The sequence below is a fragment of the Corapipo altera genome, unplaced genomic scaffold, assembly GCF_003945725.1.
Source record: "Corapipo altera isolate COAL_440 unplaced genomic scaffold, ASM394572v1 45, whole genome shotgun sequence".
NCBI lineage: Eukaryota > Metazoa > Chordata > Aves > Passeriformes > Pipridae > Corapipo > Corapipo altera.
In genome coordinates, this window is record NW_020884877.1 from 14,413,138 (window position 1) to 14,432,974 (window position 19,837).

Here is a 19,837-nt window from a genome sequence, read left to right on the forward strand (position 1 = left end):
GTACCTTGTACCAAGATGAAGAACTGGAGAACTGCAAAGGCACCACTGCAACACAGGAAGGTCTCTTCCAGTAAAGTAACTTATCTCAAAACCTGTGATTTCATGTTCTTTATGCTGCTTGGGTTAAACGAAGAAACAGACACTGCAAAGCTAAGCCCTATTAAGAGTCACAAGGACTTGATAAGCATCTTCTCTGTCATATTTATCCAAACAGATCTACATCAGGAATTACTCAAAGGAAAATAACACAACACAGAGATATCACTGGAGCCAAAGGCAATAAGAAACCTATGGAAGTTCTTTTATATAGGCACATCTATCTAAGCATGAGAATATTAACCTATTATTTCTCCAAGACTTATAAATGTTATTAAATAACATTTAGACACATCATTGCTAAACAGAGGTTTTTCTTACACTAAGGTAAAAGACAGATATACTCTGAAAATCATGGCACGAAATAGTTATTACGTAGTCTTAACACCAGGCCTTAGAATTTCTGTGGTGAAAATCAATACTAAATTTTAATGTACTCATGTGTTTAATATGATATGTTTATTGTATATTTTCTTCTGCCTACCCCAGAACAGCATGTCAGCTATGTTTGGGTTTCATTAGTTGACTTTACTGAATGTGATTACACTTAGTCCAATTCTCCATCCTCATATAACTGCAGATTTTGTACAGTAAAATTCTTACTATTTAAAACCCCCAAACCTGTAAATACAGTAAGAGTCGGGTATAAGCCTTACCTGAAGTATAATGGCTTAATCAAAGTATGCTCTCATCACCTTAAGACAAATTAGATGTATACCTTTTGGCATGCATGTATATCCAAACTTCTAAAAATATTTTAACTTATTATCTATTTCTTTTAGCATTATAAAATGGTTCACTTAGCCCTCACCATGTGGACACCAACTGATTTGAGGTAATACATATGGCAGACATCCGACATGGATGTCTGCATTAAAAACGGCAAAGATATTAATACAAAATGTAAACCATCTTGAGTTTATATATCTGATCTATTCTTGACATACTCGACTAAGTGGGAATTTGACTCTCAAGAGCATATCTGAATTAGTTTTAAGTTTTAATGCCAGTCCAGAAAAATCAGCATATTTATAAAAGAGGAAGAATTACTCCCAGCCTATGATTTTTCCCTGCCATTATTAAAAGCATGCACATGAATTCGTTTAGTTCTTCAGCAAATTGTTTTCTCTTAGAAAAATTTTCAAATACAAAACCAAGCAATGGGAGGTGAATGATGTGGACACTAAAATGAATATTCGTAATTCAGGAATCAAACCTCAAAGAAGTTATCATTTTCACTTCTTTCAATTTAAGTGAGAAGGGAGATGCTCCACTTTTCTTTGGAAAGCAGCTGGCTTACTTATCCATCTTTTGTCCATGTCTAGAAAATAAACTTTTGTCCCTTCTACAGCCTAGCTGTGGCCAGAGAAACAATTGAATATCTGTGGTAAATTTACTCAAGAGTCTCAATCCTATAATCTCTTTATGCAGACTAAACTCATCAGGTGTGCGAATTCAAACCTCCCCAGATGAGTATGAACATTTCACACCACAGTGACAGCTACCATCACTATTCATGTCATCTCAGTCTGTAACTTTTATAAATGTTAACAATAAATTAATATTAAATTGGTACAAGTCACAATCTTACCAGTTATGTAGATTTTCTGATCAATTTTACAACTGGCACTTATTCAACAGTGCTGTATGGTTTATCTCCAAATCTGGACAAGCCACTGTCATTGAAGTTATATATTTCTACAAAGATCTCAGGTAAGGCTACTCTGTTGAAGTATTCTTAAGACCCATTTCATTAATGTCGAGGCTATACAAATCACAATCATTTTTACCAAGAAGTGTTTTTATTTTAAGGCAGCATTTCTGACACTCAAAACTACATAAATATTTTGCACATCAGGGAGTTTCATATAATCATGCTGGTTTTCTCCTGTACAAGTGGTGCAAAGGAACATGTCAGATCTAATACTTCTGAAATACTATGTTGTGGGGAGAGGTAGCAGGTCCACTGAGCCCTTAGAAGTTGACGAGCTTAAAATATTGGATGGTATAAGGCCATTCCCTGAGAACAGTGAAGTTAATTAACTGTTCCTATGGACAGAGCAGCCTTGAGAAGACGGGGGTTGACTGGAAAGATGATAAGCAGTGCAAGGACAGAGATGCTGGCTGTGTTTCATGATTGCAGGTGTTAGTGCTATGGTGTTTTGTAGAAATTATGTTTACAGAAAGTGTGTGGGAAAGGGTGGATTAGCTGCCTCAATAAAGCAGGCTGCCACGCTTAGGCAGCAGACTACTCCGTCTCTGCTCTCTGGGTGTGTGTGTCTGCTTTTTCTACTGACCAAACCTAACAATACGATAGACACCCCACAACACTATGTTTTGCTCAACTGATGATCTGTATCACAGTTTCCAGGTAACTTGTTGCTACAGTGGGAAAATACTTCATCAATTCCTTCTGCATACATCAAGTTTGCATGTGTCATCAAGTTTCAAAAAAGGAATAATTTTGCAGGTCTAAGTTTGAAAATATTGCAAGGACTACAAAAATTCTAAGATCTGATATTAATGTTAGTAAAGACAACTCAAATTTATAAGAAAAATTATGATTAAACAGTATACTTCAACAGTATACGTTGAAGATTGTTGGAGAACCAAAATCGTCAACTGAAACACCGTATTACCTCCACACTAATTTTCCTCAGAATCTTCAGAATTTTCTTAATTTTCTTCATCATTACTATTTGATCAGCTAGTACTTTTTGTGTTGCTATTGCTGCTTTTATCACTCATTTCTTCATCATCTTCACTCTCCCCACTAATGAGTTTCTGTGTGGTTTCTGTAATAAAAATACACATAGCACAACATAGCTCTAAAATCAGCACAGCTGGTCACCAGAAAATAACTCATTTATGGGAGAATACTCTGATGAATTAAGCCACTGGGGCTTCTTTGTTATTCCTGTTTCCTGTTGCTACACAGTGGCAAGAGAATGGAAGATTCCCCCTCTCTCTGTTCCCTGCCCCAGGTGTCTTTATATCTTAAACTGATAAAGGATCACAAATAAGTGATGATTTGTGATCACTTGATCACAAATAAGTGGTGTAAGCTTAAGTTAATTTATGAGAAAAGAAAATGTACATCTAAACCAGGTTCGGGAGTATTCAAAGATGGATTAAGCTGATATTTGTAATTTCTTCCTTCTCAAATTACAGAATTCAAAGGGACTTCCTCAGGTTAACATCCCTCAGAATAATACCCATTTCATAACAAGCATGGCTTACATTTTGACACAATTCAATTGCCATGATCACAGGTAACATCTCAGAGCACTATCAGATGTCATTTTATGAATGTATCTAGAGCAGTTTAAAAACTGATTTCCTTTACTAATTTTTACATGTTCTCTGCTGGAATTTTTCTGCTGAAGTACTAAGAGAGTTTTCTTGAGCATTCCTCTTCCACCTCAGTGTAGGGTGAGCCAGATTATTTTAAGGTCTTTATTGATGCCTTGGACTACGCTAGGTGATATTATATTGAGACAGTTGGTGTGACCTCACATGGTCCATTGTTCTGAGTTTAGAAGACTGTTTCTACATTTGTAAGATTTCCGACTCTTTTCTTTCACCCTTACTATAACTGTAAAATGAGTACTTAAAACTGAACATTAACAACTAGAGAATGTTTACTTTGACATTATATAGACCACGGCTACTTAAAACTTAGAAAACTCAGAGGTAATAGAAGTATGCTCTCAATTACTGGTTTTTAAAATACAAAGTCAGGTTCTCATTGGTACAATAATTGTCAATGTTTCTATGTAAAAGGCAAGAGCATCTCTACAATAAATATCGTAGTTGAGATTCTCAAACTTACTCACCAACCCCTTTTTTTCCAAGAAGTGAAAAAAACCTGCTTGGCCTCAGTATTTTCTGGTTCATAGTTCAGAACTGCAAGCTGCCAACATAATATATTACAAACGTGTATGATGACAAAATGAACAGGAAAAAACACCCAGAGATAAGTCGGTCTGTTAATGTTCATGAAAATAAAATCACATAAATGAAAAACCTTACACATACATAGATCAGAAATGGGTATTCATAGCCTGAAGAATATCAAGTTTACTGGTACAACTCATGGTCTTGGGTAGATTTTTCAAGTAATGACATCAGTGGAAAGACAAATTACATTTAAAAGCAATATGATCATAAAGATCTTAAATAAAGATCATATTTATGATACAACTATCGTATAAATTAAGAATAACAGACATGGAAAATTCAGACACCAGGTTAAGTCTGAAAGAACCCCAAAAATAGTAAAACACAGAAACTCTTTAATATTATTTCACATACCACATGCACCATGAAATGAGCAAACCCAATCAAATTCAAAAATCTCACACAGAAGAATAATTATGAGGTAAAAACTGCCCTAATTAAATACCTCAAGATAATGTTAGACAGAGGCAGTGTAACTGTAATTTTTCACAAGATAGTAAAAAATTCACTGGTTTTGTTAGAGCAAGGTGCCAGTATTTTGGGTTTTGCCATCCTATCTCCCCTTATCCATTTTCCTTCTCTACTGCATTTTCTAAAAAAAAACAATTGCATGAGTTGAAATGAAGGTTCCCTTCCCCATTCTAAAAAACAGTGCATGCAGGAGCTTGTGACCAACTAATGAACAGGGAGCCAGGAGAAATCAGCTGAGGTCACTTGGAGACAGCAGCAACAGAGATCAATGGACACAATACTAAAGCAAATTACTCAATTAACTGACAGCAATCAGGCAGGAAAGAAACAACTGTAACCCAAACAACCATGTGTCTGAAGCTTTCAAAGTTTTGCCGATGGTAAACACAGCAAAATATATAAATATATTTGTATATCAGGAGTTGTCGCTGTGAAATCATAGGGATAACATAGCATGAGTATTTTGCGTGATAAGCCAAAATCACATGTAAATCTAGGTCTGGGAATGAAAGGCTGTTGAACTAGGAAAATATTGCTGCTGACAAATCTTGACAAGAATTAAGAAGTATTCATGGCAGAACTGGTGCCCCATCTTACCTGAATCCATAATTCTTAGTCATGCTGTTGTTATTTTAATAAAGGAAAAACTACCTCTCTCAACAATTCGATTGCTGCCATAAGTTTTCCCTCTTCATTTTCACTTTTCTCATTGCTACTTCCTCACCACGTGATATTCATTCCAGTGGTTCATCAGTATTTTGATTTTCAGTAGTATATAGCTCAATTTCAACATCAAGTTCATTACTGACTGCTTTCCTAAAGTTTCTAGATTCTTTTTTATCTGAAGTTAAAAAGTAGAATAATCTGTTACTGACAATAGCAAACAACAGCACTTGCAGGGTATTTTCACTCCAACTCCCAAACATTTATTCGTAAGGTCTTCTTGTATGCAGTTAAAAATATTTTTTATTTAATGATTACACAAAAAAACGTTCCTTTTTAAAAGTTACTTAAAACTTTATGGACTTTCAAGATAGTAAAACTTTATGGACTTTCAAGATAGTAATATTATATCTGAGTAAATATTTAATAAACTCTTCTTTCAAGAATGCAATGACACTGAGATTGTATCTTCCACTTGCACAAACTCAAACAGCTAGCTAAGTCTAAAGAGTCCAACACTCTCTTGTCTATACACCCATCTGATTGTACATGCAATCCTTCTGTTGACAGATAGGACAAAAGCCAAACTAATATGTTCCTCAATTACTATGTTTTTTGAGCTTAAAATCACTCTTAAGATACAAACAGAAGTTTACTGGGCTTGACTGTGTCTCAGTGATATTAATTTTACCAGATTTGTCACATAAGATTCAGATGCAATGAATTTTTGTAAAAGAATATAGTAGCAAGAGGAGAAAAAGTAAAGGAAATTTAAAATTTTATCTTATATGAAAAAGTAAAAAAAAAAATATGCAGACCAGAAAGCCTCTCTGTATTCAGCCTAGGCAATAGCATATCATGCAGACTGAAGCTGCCTCATCTGTCCCATCAGTATGTTCTGGACATGTATCATGAATGAGAAAGACAAGTTGGGATAGAAAACCTACAGTTCCTGGCATATATTGCTAACCTGCAGTTGAAGACCGTGGTCATGAGCAATTAAGGGAGGAGCCACAGAGGTCAATGTCACAAAATTTCTTCCTAAGCATTTCTTCTCAGTGGCCATCTGGTTTTGAGGCACAGAAATATTCCACATAGTAAGTACTCATCTGGAACTGACAGCATCATTCTGTTCTTTGACACATGTTAAATGATGGCAACAGTGGAAATCATATTTATTGTCTCTGCATACCTGAGCAGTTCCATTACCTTCCTTCATTCTTTTTTAAACTCAGATATTTACCTCCCCTTTTTATAATGGTTCAAGAATGACACTGAAAACATATTTAAGCAACTGAAAGCGTTCCTAACAGTGAGTGTATGAAGGAACTATGTTAAAGCACAAGGAAAGCTTATTTCTGGTTATTGAACCTTCAAATCCCCTCAATTATTTGTCATTTGAAGTCTTACAAATAGATCAGGATTATTATCAGTAGCTTCCACAAACACCATATCGCCATCGGCATGATCAAATCACACAGTATGTTGGTTATAAGAGTGGTTAAAAGAGTACTCCAATAAATAAACCCAGAGACAGAAGACTCATATGTGAAAATTCATGCTACAGCTACAAAATTCAGAGGGTGATCTGGTTTTCTACAGAATTTCCTTTCATCTTATAAACCCAAACCAACAATTTTAGAAGTCCAATTGTAATAGTATAGGGAAATGATAGAAACAAGTTTCTTTAAATAGAGTTTAATAGCCACCCTCAGAGTTTCTGCATAATGGTGCCCACTCCAGAAGTGTATTCCACTTCCAAATGGCACATGCTGTTGCTACTTTTGCTTCCATATGGGAAAAGTAGCATGGTTGGAGGTACACCTTCTCCTGGAAATGTTCTGGATGCTGCTTCATTAAGTGCATACGGTACCTGAGCAAACTCTATCTGGGGAACCCTTGATCACTGCAAGGTAGCAGGGCTCATAAACAGAAAGGTTGTATTCATTATGTGTCACAATTTTTGTAAACTGCATATATTGTTTCACATTACACCACAGGCAAGCTCTATTTTTTCAATCCAGAACATGCCTATCTTGTGTGCATACGCTTTTCAAGGGAGCCTACTTGGAAAGATGTACAAACGTAATAAGCCCCAACATCAACACATATAAGCAATGCTAGGTCTATAGTTTTAAGGAATACAGAAGTTCCTTGTCTGAGCAAACAATTTTAAACCTAATAATTTTAAACGTAAGCAAAAATACAGAGGTAATAAAATAACTCATTAATACTGGAATGTGTTAACCTAGTGTACACATTACAGTCACACAATCTTCCTGTACCAGAGCTTAATGATAAAGAATAACTTTTTTTTCTTCTTTTTCTTCTACCTTTCTAGAGCTACTTTTTAATTAATTATATATGTACACACATGCACAGAATTATGTGGCTCACTCTCTTTGCAGAAAGAAAAGGCTTTCTTAAAAGATGTGGCAGACAATCACATTTCTGATTAGCATTGCATCAGAATAAATCTAGATGTAGACCCCAAAGTCCTTAGCGTTATCTCAAGTTTACAGTAGCACAAATAAGCCAGCCTGGTAAACGCAAAATAAGTTTTTTCAGAGAGTCATAGAACAAGAAGGTGAAAAATACCAAGCTTTCACATTACCTGAACCAAGAAGACGCACCAAGATAGATATTTATGTTAGACAACAGGAAAAACGCCCCACACAACTTCATTATGAGGGTTGCCAAACACTGTAACAGGCTGCTAGGTGAGGCTGTGAAATCCCAGGCCTTGGAGATACTTGTTTCTTCAGTGGATGAAGCCCTGAGTAAGGTAAGTTGACTCTGCTTTGAGTAGGGCATTGGACGAGAGGACCTCCAAAAGTCTCTTCAGATAAGAAAGATGTGAACCTGTTAGAGCAGGTCCAGAGTTGAGCCACAAAGATCATGAGAGGGCTAGAGCACCTCTCCTATGAAGACAAGCTGAGAAAGTTCAGGTTGTTCAGCCAGGAAAAGAGAAGGTTCCACAAACATTTCACAAATGTTCTTTCAACTATTGTTTCTAATTGTAATGAATTTACACATTCTACTCAAAACAGAAACATATTTATCCATATGTTCACTGGTAGTAATAATAAAAATATAAAAAACAATTAAAGGACAAGTCACAGAACATGATGTTGAGTTCCCATAATGTAACTTACCCAATACTAATAATATTTTTTATTTTATGTAAATTACAGTGGTGGCAAGTGAACCACAGGTTAAACAGTTCATCCATGCATTTCTAGTCTTTCAAAATTAATTGGGTGACAAATTATTGTATTATTGAGCTCTAATTGCTTAAAAAGGCATGTAATAGCTTTGTTTTACAAAGCATGTAAAAGCTGCAAAACCAAAGACATATTAGCATGGTACTGCTTGAATTGCCACTTCTGAAAAGCAAATTCAAACCAGTGGTTTTACATTTTGGTTCACCTGACGCAATTTTGTTCCTCAGCTCTAATATTTCTTTTACTTGAAGCTCTATGTTGATATTTTTTAAAGTTCCACTTCAAGTATATACTGCCAGATGGTTCAACTGCACGCTTACTTAGATTTTCCTGATTAAATAACAAGTATTTTAAAGCAAATACCATTATAAAAGTTAGCAATTGTTAAATAATTTACCTGATGGCCCCTAAATACATAATTTCTCATTTTGTTTGTTTGCTCCCAAAATAAAGAAAGTAACTTTAAAAAGCATTATTTTTCTAGTCACAGTATTACTATATACCCAAGGCAGTGAAAATTTGGAATTTTTAAATCTACTGCATGAATATTCAAAGCAATGGAATTTAAAACATCATTCAATTAATCTATTGCCTCAAAGGAGGTGCATATTTAAGTTCTGGACTAAGCTAATGCTTACCTTCTTGGTCTCTGTCCTTTTTAAACAACTGTACCTAACAGAAAATCAAAAAAACAAAACAAAAAAATGCCTCACAGCAGGCTATCAGAATTTGTCCAATCAGACATGCAACATCAAAACAAACAGAACACACTTGCATTTTTCCTTTTAAAAAAATCTTGGGACAGTGTGTTTTTATGTAGCTTCCGTTACTGAAGCAATTAATCCATATTGACTTAATGTCTAACTTAAACAAAGAAGAAAACACAATAAACAAACCAAAGGAAACAAATCATGACTTTCAGTGTTTTCCACAAACCCCTGAGGTGGGCTTCTTCCTTGGGGTCTCCATCTCTATTAAAGTCATCTATCCAGCAAAACACTGACATACATGCTCACATTCTACCCAATTATGTAAACAACCTCAGTATGTTCTTGTGTCCCATTGAGATCACTGAACCTTCCATGTGCTTGAATGAATCTCTCTGTGGATTCCTTAGTAAGCAAACCATATAAATGCAACAATCATGCTCTTCAGCATTTATGAGGTGCTAGAATTTGTAATTATCATTTTCATTGACCTTGATTTTCCACTGTTAGCAAACCCTCATCAGTACAGAGGGATTTTGTAGTACCAGCGGATCACCACAACAAATCAATATAGGACAACCGTATAGATATTTTTAAAACGTGTCTAATATCTACTCTTAGTCACTAGAGAAACAAAAAATTAAGCTTCTGTTTTTAATGTCCACATTTCTTACTCTAGAGCCATTTCAAAATCTTATTTGGTACATCTTATTAAAATAATGTTTGAGACTATCACAGTTATTTCACACCTTGCATACAACAGGTATCTTGGCCCATCCCATGGATAACAGGAGTTAAAAAACTTGTCTGGGAGAGAACAGACAGGATACAGCCCCTCCTGATTCACTGAGCTATTGTTGACATTCAAGGAGAGCAAGTGGGAACAAGATAACTCTAGAAACAGAGTGAAGCTGTAGGCCATGCAACCCCTTTTCCTCTGTCTAGCAGATCCCAAACCACATAACTACGAAGGGTTGTTTGGCATTTTATGACTGTAAAATGGTGAAGTTCTTCAATATGAGGAGCAGTAGCAGTATTTAGAGCTGTACATCCAGAAAGAAGTGTGAATTCAAAGAGATGCATTGCACTTTCCCAAGTACCTAACCTCCAAACACCCTCCAGTGGCTACAAAAAATGTTTTTTCTTCAGCTGTAGCTACAGTATCACCTCCACAACTACATAAAATCGAAATCCGAATGCAGAAGTTGGAACAAAAGAGGTTAAAATTTGACACATCACAAAAATTATGTCCAGAGCAGTAAGTACCATACTTAACCTACTTTGCCCTTCAGAATGTGCACTTTTTATTATAATTCTAATTTGGTCCACTGGGTGGATTGCTCGTCTTTTATCCACTAGGCTTGATCAAATCAGTGCAATAGAAGAACTGCTGATGCATGAAATGATAGGTCAATGTAACCTTGTCATGGAGTAATATCCTGCAAATCACAGTAAACAAACAAAACTATTAATTTTATTTGCTCCAGGTATTAGGCATAAATTACAAAACCTAAAGCAGGAACATTTTAAGTGCAAATATAATATATTGCCGCATACTACTATATGAAAAACTCAAATATCACCTTAACACACAATATGGGGGAAAAGCTTTTACAAATAAATGGTGGCTGTAATGGCACTACCATCTATAAACAGACTTTCCCAGATCAGTATAACCAATGGCTTTATACAGTGAAGGCTTTCTAAAAACTTTCGTCACCAAGATGTGTCTTTCTTTTCTTGCCTTGTCAATTACTGATGTCTCTGGATTAAGTTCATCTAAACAGCTGGCACACTACTTTTAGCATAATATTTACATGTAAATTATCTCCTTTTTGCAATTTTTATTTTTAATTAACCTTAACAAAGTTAGCATTACATTGTTAAAGTTTCCATGTACTTAAAAACAGATTTGTCTATGAGATGATTCATGATCATAGAAGAAAATAGTCTGTAGGACAAGTGTAAAGGTAGCAAAAATTGAAGTACCACCCCAGTAGTTACAAGCTAAGACACCATCATATAAAACACATTGGAAATATTAATGTGGGATTTTATTCTTAACAGCATTAGATTTTCTATATGTACCTCACTGTGCATTGCTATTAGTACAAAATCTCTGCTCAAAATTTTTAGAATAACCTACATTTATGTTTTTTGACCATATATACACATTCTAGAGACTGTGGCTGGTAAATACAACTTACAGAAGCTTACAAGGCTGGTTGTGTAATTCTGAGAGTATATGCTCGTAATTGTTTTATGTAGAAACGGTCAAATGTAAGTTAAAATTTAAAAGGTATTTTTAACTGGAGTCTTCAATCTTGAATGCCTTGTTGTATGTGACAACTGTATAGAGAACAAATTACATGTACTAAATATCTATTGTGTGCTGAACTTCTGAGTCGGGTGAGGTTTTCTTTCTTTCCTAAGATATCCTTAGCAAAAAGTGTTTTTTACAAGAAAACACAGAGAAACTATTTTAAAGTTTAAGGATCAGTGAATGGAAAAAAGATACATGATTATTTTATGTGAGACAATAAATGTTTAAAATGCATACTTGAACATACAAAAATAGTGCAAAGTAATTTTAAATCTGAAATACAGTATTTATAGTTATACATTTAACATCGGAATGAGGTCTTGAAAAGATTTGATCTTTTATTTGGGACCTGTGAGGTGACACGTTATCATGATAGATATCTCAAGTAGGGTACTCTTGCCAAAGCAATTTTTCAGTGGACATGTCAATCTACACTCTAAACCGCGTGGACCACACTACAATGCCACTTATAGTTTTAGGCAGGGTCTGCCTGGCCACACAAAAGACAAGATACAAATATTATAATATTTTTAAAAAGCTGATAAAAATCAAAATCAAAATATTAGTTATTAAAATATACTAATTATGCTATTATAGCTTAATACCAAACACATTTTCCAATGTTTTAATAATAGACTTGGAGATTAGAAACTCTTACTTAAAAATACTGCCACATTATCTGTTGTGACAGATACCTCATAAGAAAACACAACCGGACTGATCACTCCTGGTGTTCCAAAAACCTGAAAAATAAAATAAAACATAAAGAAATAATTTTAAAACGCATTTTGTGACCATATCCACATAAAGTCCAGTAGAGATCTGAAGGCTCCTATAAACAGAGTCAGCTGTTTTTCCTTTAATCTTAGGTTGAAAGGGCATGTGACACAGTAGTCATGCAAAAAAACTACTAAGAACATTCAACAAAAAAGTCTGTAACTTCTTTGGTCAAAAATAAAGCTATCTATTTTGTGGTCAGTCTGAAGGATACATTAGTTTTCCTATAGCATACAGATTAGAAGCTCAGGAGCTCTATAATAAAAAACAGAATTCCTCAACATGCAGTAGCTGTTCATCCTTGAAAGCAACAGACCAATGCCTCTCTGCTCTCCTTGCCAGTACCGGCATTTATAAATGTTTTCCCCTTGCTGTTCTCTCACTTTGAAGCAGCTAAAGCAAGCTGTGTTTTCTTGCTGGGTTTTGGCCTCCCCTCACAGAAGGCAAACAGCTGTAAGGGAAGCATGATGTTTTATGTTTGAATTCCATTGCAGGGCCAGAAACTTCTTTAAGAGTCAGAGAAAGTTTTTCCTTTAAGTTAATGAGGAGCAGAAAGAGGTCTTGAGTAGCAAGTTGCTTCAGTATTGTGTGTATTTATAGAATCATAGAAAGGTTTGGATTGGAAGAGACCTTAAAAATCATCTAGTTTCAACCACTCTGCCATTGGCAGTGATACCTTTCCTTAGACCAGGTTACTCAAAGCCCCATCCAGCCTGGCCTTGAACACCTTCCAGGGATGGGGCATCTACAACTTCTTTGGGCAATCTGTGCTAGTGCCTCACCACCCTCAGTGTAGAGAATTTCTTCCTAACATTTGATCTAAACCTACCCTCTTTTAGTTTGAACCTATTACCCCTTGTCCTTTCCATTCATGCCCTTGCAAAAAGTTCCTCTCCAGCTTTCTTGTAGGCCCCTTTAGGTACTGGAAGGTGCTCTAAGGTCTCCGTTGGAGCCTTCTCCAGGCTGAACAGACAGTGCTCCAGCCCCCTCATCATCTTTGCAGCCTCCTCTGGACTCACTCCACAGGTTCACATCCTTCTTTTGCTGGGGACCCAGAACTGGACACAGCACTCCATGTGGGGTCTCGCAAGGAGGGAGCAGAGGGGCTTTCAGTGGAGTGAAGAGACAGGCAGAAAACAATGCAACCACCTGAGGAAGTGGCTGAAATTCAGATATCTCATCAACACCCCAGATGTGATCCTTCTTACTCTTCTGACAATAGGTAGAAGAGGCCACTAAAACAACCATGGCAGCTCAGCATAGATGATTTGCAGACTTCTTAATGTATGCCTATAACTCTGCCTATACTTAAGAGTTGCTCCACATACTACAAGCTCCAAAAGCTGGCAGCACCAGCACATGGCTGCTGCTTTTGCCCTTGCCTTGTTCTCACCTGCTTTTACTTCTTGTACGTTGGGCACTGGTGAGACCCAGTACTCCCTCCTGCTGCCCCAGGTAGGTTATTTTACAGCTGACTCATACCAGGTAGATCTGGTTTAAAGACACATTGCAGGGGCTGGCTCAAGAGTAGGAACAAGCAACTAAATTAGAAGAAGCTAATTAAAAAAAGAGAGCAGTAAGTATTTAATCTGGTCTAGGTAGCACAGACTCCAAACACTGAAACATGTCTCTTGCAACAAATATTCATCATCTGAAGCACATGGGAAACTCACCAGTTTCATTTATCCCAAGAAAAATAAAGTATGAGAAGGGCTATCACTTTTCAGATGTTAACATCTTAACCATTTTCATCTTTTTGTATGATGCAATAAAGGGACAAGATAGAATTCAAGACTATCTGCTTGTCTAATCACAGTTTTTATGTACAGGCATACAATAAAAAGGTTTGGAAAGCAGTAAAGCCATATATTCCAACTCACTCCTTTAACTCCGAAGTTTTCTACTAACGGGAGAAAATCTTCCCTGGACTTCACACAACCAGCTTCTCATAGAGTGACATTGTACAGCCTAGGGACAAGTTGTGAGGAGAGAGCTCTAAATGGAAATGCTGGTGCATATCTGGCCTTCAGAAACAAAGAACCTGGACACCACCAGAGCTTATCCCACTGCAGTGAAAGATGAACAGGCCATGTTACAGAAATAAAAGCTAGGAGTCTTGATAGACATGTGCATTTAAAAAAAAACAACCAACAACAAAACCGTTAAGGACCTTGGACCTACAATTCTGTGATACGAGTTTCAATTTGCCGCTGAAAGATCTGAAACATGTCCAGTATTCCCGTCCGGTTTATTTCCTCCAGTCCCCACAGCTACCACCGTCTCAGAGCAGAGCAGCGCCCGCTCAGCAGGGCGGCCCCACCTGAGGAAAGCGCTCCAGCGGCACCGCGTCCCGACGCCGACCCGCGCCGGCCGCGCTTCCCCGCGGAGCAGCGCTGCCTCGGGCCCGGACCCGCAGGGCCCTGGGGAAGGCGGGCGGCACCTGCCGCCGTCCCGCCGGGGCGGGATCTCCTACAGTGCGGGAGCGCCTGGCCCGGGGAAGAGGGGTCGGGACGCCGCTATCCCGCGGCTGCTCCGGGCGGGAAGGGCCGGCTCGGATCAGAGGGGGGGCTGCCACAGGTTGTGCGCCTGGGGAGCGCGGTGCGAGACTGCGCGGCAGGGAACGGCCTGGAGAATGGGAAAAGGCATCGCTCTGCGCCACTCCCCAGTTTTAAGGGGCGTCCAGGGACCACTGAAACAGTTATAAAGCCATCACGGCCGCACAAACAACTATCAAAGGATGTTCAGAGCGACAAAGTGTAAATCCAGCCATAAAGGGATGAGATAAATCTGCGACGGATCAGTCGATCTATGACTATTAAGCACAAAACCAAAATGCGATTCCAGCTCAGGAAGTTTCTGAAGCATTGTTCCCCAGAACCTGAGAGGCCATGCCAAGGGAAATGTCTGTTTTATATATGCCTTATTTTTAATCCACTTTCCTTAAGCATCTGTTACTGGAAAACAGGCTCCTAGGTTAAACAGACCTTTGGTCTGGCTCACAATAGTTGTGCATCTCCATTATGTTTACCATTTCCCTGAGAAAACCATTTCAAGCACCTCCATTCCTGTTTGCCAAAGGAAACCACGTGTAGCAGAGGCTCTTCCTGCATTCTGGGACTCCCTAATGATTATGTGGTTGGCTCCAGGACTACGTGCAGCTCCCTTATAGCCTTACACACACACCCCCCTAAAGGCACTGAAATGATTTTAAACAGATGTAGCTGGGATACTGTGAGGTCTTCCCTGAGAGCATTACAGCAGAGTGGATAAAGTACTTTGACCCCAGAGGGATGAATCAGAGCCCTTCAGAGAAGTTAGAAAAACCCGAAACTTGGTGGAGAGGTGTTAATACAAACCTAATTACTGAGGCCTGAAAGCTGGAGGTGGGAAGATGTGATCCTAATCACGCTCTTCTGTTGCCACAAAACCTTTGGGGCATTACCTGTGTTGACATGCCACCTATCCCTGGGCAGGTCTTCAGGGCTGACCCAATCACTTTGTAAACCTTTTCAGACGAAGTGTTGCTTATTGCAATCTAGTTGAAAGTGAATTCCTAATGACCTATTTTAAATGAACATAAACTTGATAAAAGCCAAAATGGGAAAAAAGTGTGACTTTACACACAAAAATTTTAGAATTTATTTGTAGAATTCACATATTCAAAATCCTTGGTATTAATCATAATTAATATAGCTCTTAATGCATCTCACACTAACAAGCATTATTGATATATTCAGATTACTTTGTTAGGATTAATAGGGGATTGGATTTCTGATCAGCAATTTAAAAAAATGTTGCAGCTTTCTAAAAAAAAAGTATCCCTTTATGACAGCCAAGCTGCGGAAGACAAATATTCTCTTTTTAAAAATGCTTATTTTATGACTGGATTGTAACCAGTGCATGAGAATATGGAAATTCTGCACATGGAAAAGGAGAACAAAAAGTCAGGTCGGCCACTTAGTCTGTCTTTGACTGACATAAGACTTCATGGCTTAACCAATGAGAAGAACATCTCCTGCAGGCAAAAACTCAGATGAGACTATTTTATGCTTTTGATTTACCTTTTTGAATAAATGATGATAGAGAAAATGGTATCACTCTAAAAAATGCTGTGGAATCAGTCGCAAGTCAAGAGGTTTGGTTGCTTTGATTAATGTTTTGCATGTGGCATTGAGGTGGTATTTCTACAGCATGATTTCATGAGAGAGGCTGCACTTACTGCTTTTGAGATCAAGAGCAATACATTCGGGACATATTAAAGATGGTATATTACATAGTCTATTAGTTTTAAAGAGGTGAGGCACACCTGTAGCTGAATCTTGGTTGGATCATTTATCTTAGATTCTATTTCATAAAATGTGCTTTGTTGTATGCTATGCTTTTCTCTTATACCTTTTAAATAGGAAGGAATGTTTTCTAAACTGAAATAGATAATTAACAAATAATTAACACATAGCTGCCATATGCTCCACAGGTAGAGGCCGTGCTGTGATCTAACAGTCTGGCTTTGGGAGCAGGATAAGGGCTGCAGTGCCCCAATATTATTATCCCCAGACAGAGAGGAACAACTCCTTAACCAGGGGCAGTAGGTAACTGCAGCAGTTCCCTTGAAGAGTAAAGTTCCTGTTGTCAGAGCATACCCAGACAACTCAGGGAAAACAGAGCCATGTCCCAGCGCTTCACACCTGCGCTGGGGTGGCTCATGTCCCTGTAGGGCACACAAATGCTGCAGCTGTTTCTGGACCTTGTGCAGAGACAATAAATTCCATGTGCCCATACTCTATGCTGTCTTGCAGATCTGTACAAGAACCATGGGGAATCTAAGCCTACATCATCATTCTAATTGTTTTTACCATCATCTAAGTTTTTCATCTTTGATAGTGTGTGTATCTTAATTAGGAGATGGTTCTCAAGTGTATTGAAAAGCAATCAAACAAACCAAATAATTGTATAATTCTAATACATCATTCTGAGTATTCAAAACATCTAATTGCTGTAGCTTATTAAAATCAGGCTTAAACTTACCCTCCTCCTTCCCCTTTCTTGAACATGCTCACTAAGCGTCAGATGTTCCAACATCTAGATCAGAATCTAGATCTCAGTACTATAGCTGATACCTGACACCTATTCTAAATTAAGTCTAGCATGAATGAATACATAAAATAAAAAGACAAAGGATATTCTGAAGTACTTAGGCATGTTATGAGGAATTATTTTAATGTAAGATACTATTCTGCTTTACTGACTCTTTAATATTTAATATTTCTCAGCAGATTACAAGTGTGGTTCTAATGAGAAAAATAATTGAACGGTAGAACTCGAAGGCAATTCCCACATTTAAGTCTCAGTGAATCCAGCACTTTGCAATCACTGTATTTAGCTTAGGAAACATTCTTCATGTGGGGAGAGAGCAAACCCCATGAAGGCAATGCAACAGCTGCATCCTGGAGCACCCTGAAGAAAACTTTGGGTTATACCACAAATTCTCCTAAGTTGTGTAGGGAAACTGAGGAAAGTGAAGCAGCTAAAAGCTTCTAAAAATTCTTGGGTATTGTGCCTCCCCCTCTTCAACCAGGAAGCAGAAAGGACTCCTTCCTAGTGTTGATAGTTGTGAATGCAAGCAAAGCTGGCACATGAAAAGGAAAGGTTACCTAGCTGCTTTGCCTTCTACCTCACCCTCCTGCTTGACAGAAGCATAATGATCTTCAGATCCATGAACCCCTTTTCTCCACTGTTGTGGGAAAAACATTTAACAAGCCCTTCCTCTGATGAAGAAAACCCACTTCCCTGTAGACTGCCAGGATGTGCTGAGCATGTTTAGTGTTGTTCTTTGTATATTCATGATCCCATTGGGGTAGCAGAGTTACAGTTTCAGTGTTCAGGTGCAGTTTTAAAGAGTGTTACAGAGAACCTACTTCCCTTAACAGGATTGCTCACGGTTCTGCTCTCTGTAACTTAACTATTCAGGCACTGAACACAGCTTTGATTACAGCACTGTGCAAGTAGCTTCTCAGTGTCATTATACAATTTATTTAAGCATTTTATTAAGAAGCTCAGACATAGCCTTAGGCCTCATGTAGGCACATAAGAAGATTTGGTTAATATTTTGGAAAATATAAAAGTATAATCTTTGGTTGCTTAAAACTCTTTCAGTTCTTTCAGAGTAAATTAACAGTAAGAAGGCAGGGGAGCCACATTGCTGAAGGGTCGGGTAATGCTGCAAAGAACGGGCTTCCTATACTGGGCTACTAAGGTGCACAAGCAATGTTTTATGACATGTAAAGTAAGCAGATGTCAAGTGTTTGGCTGTTCTTGCAGGATTCAACAAAAGCAAAGCACCACCACTATTCCTGCTCAGAAGGAAAGCTAATTATTTAGGTGTGAGGGGAAGAAATGAAGTCATGTACACACTCCTTTGGTATTAACATACAATAGCTGAGACCACCTGACATTCTCAGGCTATGTTATCTTTCCTGTCCGATCTTTGATGAATGGATAGTGTGCATTTTCCTTTCTCTTCTTCACACGTGGATCCTAGACTTGTGGAGAGCTGTATGAAATAGGGGGAATGTGACCGACATCTCCTTTCCATATAGATGAGAGATCTGCATGTGGAGATCACAGGCACACCACCTGACCCTGAAAAAAAGCATGTGGGATATGACCCCAAGTGAAGATATGGGCTTTGGCTAATAAAATTTCTTTTAACTTGCTTTATAATTAGAGTCTGTTTTGAAAGTGTGCTCTGTGATGTCTGGTTCATGTTAAAAAGGAAAGTGAAAAATGTTTTTGAGTAGTATACAGATTAATACTGGAATGTTGTTTAAACAGCTCAGTACTATTATAAGAAGAGGGACCTACAGATAATAAGAATACATTGGTTTTGCAGACAACCTTACCTTTTAAAAATACAAACATATAGGTACACACTGCTGAAGCTGGTGTCATTGGTATTTGCAAACAGAAACTTTTAAGTTGTGAAAAATATCAGTTAAAGGCGTTTGAATATTATTTTTCATTTTGAATATAAGTATCTTATAAAAAAAGGGGGGGGTTATTTTTCATTTTTCCCCCAATGGTTCATCATTCCTCCATACTAAATGTTATGGTGATGTAATACCCAGTTCAGGACATCTCAGTCACTGCCATGGTAAATGTTCGTGATTCAGCGGCGACAGGAAATTACAAATGTAAAAAAGGATTGCATTTTATGATGGGACAGGTTGGCAGGAAGGGCAAAGTAGGATGTTGCCTAAAGCCAGTTACTTGCTCAGTATTGGCATCAATGGCCAAAAAAGTCCATGGCTGATACCCCAGAGAAGGGAGGTTAAGATGAGCTACCTTGGTACAAGGCTCATTTAAAAGTGCCTCTATAATTGTGCAGTTACGTACACAATTTCACAAATTTTCCCTATTTGTGGAATTCTGAGTGGTTTGCTAAAATTACTGAATATCACTGAACAGTAAATTGTACCTACTACTAATGGAGAAATCCGAACATATACAGACACTCTGTACAAGGCCTCTGCACTCAAATTGTTCAGAGAATAGTGACTTAGTTCACACCGTCGTACAAACTTACCACTCCTTCAGGAGGTCCTGGCCACTGACTTCAG